This window comes from Meles meles, chromosome X (genome assembly GCF_922984935.1).
Source record: "Meles meles chromosome X, mMelMel3.1 paternal haplotype, whole genome shotgun sequence".
Taxonomy (NCBI): Eukaryota; Metazoa; Chordata; class Mammalia; order Carnivora; family Mustelidae; genus Meles; species Meles meles.
The window spans coordinates 94,224,705-94,230,135 of NC_060087.1; the positions used below are offsets into that span (position 1 = coordinate 94,224,705).

A 5,431-nucleotide genomic window follows, 5' to 3' on the forward strand; every position below is an offset into this window, starting at 1 on the left:
TAACCTGGCAGCCCCTGGAGGAGGCAAAGTGGGTTTTGAGCTCCCTCATTTTTGAGGGAAAATTGAGCTCCCTTATTTTCAGAAAATTGCAGTTGTTAATACTTGACCTTCTTAACATCTTTCTGGAAATTTGACCTGCTGGGCTTGTCTTTATTTGAACTCACTCAGAGCTTACTCACTGTGAACCATCTGTTCCCTGGGCCATTTAAACAAAATAATGGTGCTAGAAAATTATGGAGGCAGGGCAAATGGTATGTTAGATGGAGTACTCAGGGAGATATTCATTTATAAGGTGATGTTTATTCAGACACCAAAACTAAAATGGTGGAGTAAGCCACGTAGCTATTTGGGGGCAGAAGAAAGGAATTTTAGGCTGAAGTAACAGCATATACTAAGGCCCTGAAGTGGGAGCATGCTTGGTTTCTTTCAGGAGAAGATAACTTGATTCTAATCTTTCTTCTGTCTTTACTGACTCGGGGATTCACTGGCTTTCATGACTTCAACGGCCATCACTAAAGTACTCCCCACGAGGCCTCTGCTACACTGTCTTCATATTCAGAACTCATTCAGAAAAATTTTTATGAAACACTGCTTATGTCAAGGTATTCTCCTGCTTAAGAATGTCTAGGTGATTTCTATTTGCCTACAATAAAAAAGTCCAAATTCCTCCCAATTCTCCAAAGCCCTGTACCAATGTGATCTTGTGTTCTATTTAATACTTGTGCTGTTTTATAGACTTTGATTCCACCCCTATCCTGACCACTTCAGTTCAGCCTATCATTCTCTCCTGGATGTAATATTTTTTTTTTATCATGGCAGAATATACATAAATTTTACCGTTCTAACTTTAAAGTAATTACTGATAATGAAGCTTACTTTTGTCATTTTGTTATTTGTTTTCTTTTTCTTAAAAAGATTTTTTTCTGGGGCGCCTGGGTGGCCCAGTGGATAAAGCCTCTGCCTTCACCTCAGGTCATGATCCCAGGGTCCTGGGATCAAGCCCCGCATCGGGCTCTCTGCTCGTCAGGGAGCCTGCTTCCTCCTCTCTCTCTGCCTGCCTCTCTGCCTACTTGTGATCTCTGTCTGTCAAATGAATAAATAAAAATCTTTAAAAAAAGATTTTATTTATTTGAGAGAGAGAGAGAGAGAGAGAGAGAGAGAGACAGAGCATGAGCAGGGGGGAAGGGCAGAGAGAGAGGGAGAAGCAGACTCTCTGCTTAGCAGGGAGCTGACCTGGAGCTCCATCCCAGGACACTGAGATCATGGCCTGAGCCAAAGGCAGACACTTAATCAACTGAGCCACCCAGGTGCCCCTGGTATTTGTTTTCTATATGTCTTATATCTTTTTTGTTGTTGTTGTTCCTCATTCCTTTCATGATTGTCCTCTTTTGTATTTGGTTGAGTCTTTTTGTAATGACACATTTTGATTCCTTTCTCACTTCCTTTTGTTTATATGCTGTAGATATATTCTTTGTGGTTACCACAGGGATTTACATATAATACCCTCAAGTTATAGGAATTTATTTTATTTTATTTTTTATTATGTTTAGTTAGCTAACATATAGTACCTCATTAGTTTCTGATGTAGTGATTAACGATTCATTAGTTGCATAGAACACCCAGTGCTCATCACAACACATGCCCTCCTTAATACCCATCATCCTGTTACCCTATCCCCCCATGTCCCTCCTTTCTGTAGACCTCAGTTTGGCTCCCGGAGTCCAGAGTCTCTCATGGTTTGCCTCCTTATCTGGTTTCTTTCTATTGAGTTTTCCCTCCCTCCCCCTGTGGTCCTCCATGCTATTCCTTATGTTCACATGTGAGTGAAACCATATGATAATCGTCTTTCTCTGTTTGACTTATTTCACTCAGCATACTCCCCTTCCAGTTCCATCCATGCCAATGCAAGTGGTGGGTATTCATCCTTTCTGATGGCTGAGTAATATTCCCTTGTATATATGAACCACATCTTCTTTATCCATTCATCTGTTGAAGGGTGTCCTGATTCCTTCCATGGTTTGGCTATTGTGGACATTGCTGCTATAAACATTCGGGTGCATGCGCTCCTTCTTTTCACTACTTCTGTATCTTTGGGGTAAATATCCAGTAGTCCAATTGCTGGGTCATAGGGTACTTCTATTTTCAACATCTTGAGGAGCCTCCATACCATTTTCCAGAGGAACTGTAACAGCTTCCATTCCCACCAACAGTGTAAGAGGGTTCTATAGGAATTTATTTTAAATTGTTACCAACTTAACTTCAATTACATACAAAAACTGTATTATATTGCAGCTCTGTCAGTCTCTATGTTGATGACATCAAAGACTACATCTTTAGCTCTTTTGCTCAGGCTGGTAGCACTGGCAAGATGGGCAGGTGTCATGGTCTTCATACTACTAGGAGGCTCAGTAGCCACCAAAGAAATCAGAAGTGGCATGATAAACAGTACAAGAACACCCATTTGGGCACAGCTCTAAAGACCAACCCTTTTGGAGGTGCTTCTCATGCAAAGGGAATTGTGCTGTAAAAAGGATGGGTTGAATCCCAATAGCCAAATCTGCCATCAGGTAGTATGTCAGGCTCCAGGTGATCAAGAATGGCAAAAAGAATCACAGTCTTTATACCCAATGATGGCTGTTTGAATTTTATTGAGGAAAATGATGAGGCTCTGGTTGCTGGATTTGGTCACAAAGATGATGCTGTCAGTGACATTCCTGGAGTTTGTTTTAAGGCTGGCAAAGTAGTCAGGGTCTCTCTTTTGGCTTTTTACAAAGGCAAGAAGGAAAGACCAAGATCATAAGTTTTGATGGTGAAAATATGACAATAATAAGTTCTCATATGCCAAATTATACATGTGTACCCATTAACACAGATTTGTTATTTTTAATGCAATTGAATTTTAAATATGATGGAAAATAAAAAGTGGAGTTACAAACCAAAATTATAAAAATACTGATGTTATATTTGTGTATTTGTCATTTACCAAGATCCTCATGTTTTCATATGATTTTGAATTACTGTTTAGTGTTTTTTCATTTCAATTTGAATAACTCCTTTTAGTATTTTTTTTTTGTAGGATAAGTCTAGTGGCAATGAACTTTCTCAAGTTTTATCTGGAAATGTCTTAATTTCTCCTTCATTCATAAAGAAAAGTTATGTTGAGCATGAAATACTCAGTTGATAGGTTATTTTTCTTTCAGCACTTTAAATATATCATGTGTTTTCCCTCCAAGTTTTCTGCTCAGCAGTCCACTGATAATCTGATTGAGGATTTCTTGTATGGGACCAGTCACGTTTCTCTTGCTACTTTTAATATTCTGTCTTTGGCCTTTGACAATTTGTTATAATGGGTCTTAGTATGACTCCTTTGGGTTTAGCCTACTTGGAGATTGTTGACCTTCTTGTCTATATATCTAGGTCTTTCCCCAAATTTGGGAAATTTATGGCTATTATTTGTTTCAATAATCTCATGCCCCTTTCTTTCTTCTTAGAATTACATAATACATATATTGGTCACTTTGATCATGTCCTCTAAGAACATAGGCTCTATTCACATTTCTTTATTCCTTTTTCTTTCTTCTCAGACATGATAATTTTAAATATTCAGGCTTCAAATTCGCAGATTCTTGTTTTCCTGTTTGAGCCTACTGTTGAATCCCTCCAGTGAATTTTTCAGTTCGGTTATTGTATTTTTGAGCCTCAGATTTCAGTTCATTTTCTTTAAGAAATTTCTACCTATTGTTAATCTCATTTTGTTTGTATATTTTTTTTTTTACTGATTTCCTTTAGTTCTTTGTGTTTTCCTTTAACTCTTTGGGCATATTTAAGACAGTTGTTTAAAAATCTTTGGTATATCCAATACCTGTGTTTCTTCAGGAATGATTTCTTTTTTTTTAAAAAAGATTTTATTTACTTATTTGACAGACAGAGATCATAAGTAGGCAGAGAGGCAGGCGGAGAGAGAGGAGGAAGCAGGCTCCCAGCTGAGCAGAGAGCCTGAGGCGGGGCTCCATCCCAGGACCCTGAGATCATGACCTGAGCCAAAGGCAGAGGCTTTAACCCACTGAGCCACCCAAGTGCCCCAGGAATGATTTCTGCCCTTTTATTTTCTTCCTTTGATTGGGACATGTTTTCCTATTTCTTTACATGCCTTGTGATTTTTCTGCTGAAAATTGAACATTTGAAAAAAAACACATACCTCTCCCAGTCTTTGTGAATTGATTCTGCACTAAGGCAGACGTTCACTAATTAGAAGGACACCTTGTGAATCTTTAGATCCACCCAGTGTGAACACTTAAGGTCTTTTGTGGTCTTCGGTGAGCATGTGTCTTGCCTGGCCCAGTTTTTGTGTTTTCTGCAATTCCTCCATATATATGGATGACATAAAACATCTTAATTTCTCAGTCTCACCCCAGCTTCTTCTCATGACCCTAGATGTTCTATTGTATTCTTCCACCCATATTCTCTTGCCCCAGGTGTTGGAAGATCTGTGGTCCTCCTGTGGCTTTCATGAACCATGCCCACTGTGTATTTCCATGACTTTCCCAGTTTGAGATCTGAGTTAGGTGAAACAGAGTGTCCTCTTTCAGGTATCCATCAGAGGTCAGAATGTTGCAAATAATGTGTGCTCTGTTCCCTCTAGTTCAAGAAAGGAAATGAGGAGCTGGGTCAGCTCTTCCTTCAGACCTTGCCATACTGCACTAAGGATGAAGTAGAGGCAAGGGTAAATAAAAATGTCATAGGAGCTCCTGTGTGGCTCAGTCAGTTAAGCATATCTGACTCTTCATTTTGGCTCAGGTCATGATCTCAGGGTAGTCAGTTTGAGCTCTGTGCTGGGCATGGAGCTTGCTTAAAATTCTCTTCCTCCTTCTCCCTCTGCCCTTCCCCACTGCTCTCTTTCTAAAAAAAATGCCATAAAATTTCTTATTGCTTTGAATGTGCGTGTGTTTTTTTAAATTGGGTGTTCACTTCGTTGTTGTAGACCTTTGGCTCTTTTTCAGAGCTCCTATAACATTATTTTAGCTAGCCTCTAGTTGTTTTTCAAATGTTTCTTTGGGGAAATGTGGACCTACAGCTTCATAGTCTGTGATCTTACTGATATCACTGTTGGATATGATATTAGGCTTGCCTTTGTCCTTCCTTACATGTCATCCCTTCTACCCACGGTATCCTTATTTCTCTTTCATCTACCTATTTGTTTAACATAATGGTGAAGACTATAGGCTCCAAAGCCAGTCTGACCTCACCTTGAACCAAGATGTGTCACTTACTTGAGATATAATAATGTCACTGAGCCTCAATTTCTCATCTCTAAGATGAGTATGCAATAGTAACAATGCTACTTCCATTTCAGGTAATAAGATAATGTCTTTAACGTACAGCCCAAGCATAGAGTTACTCCTTAAGGTTAGTTGTTGCCATTGTTATTTTT

General features: G+C 39.1%; 1 pseudogene; it reads left to right on the forward strand.

Moving 5' to 3' along the window:
- The first annotated feature begins 2,368 nt into the window (after window positions 1–2,368).
- Window positions 2,369–2,800, forward strand: LOC123935350 (annotated as a pseudogene).
- The last annotated feature ends 2,631 nt before the right edge of the window (window positions 2,801–5,431 follow it).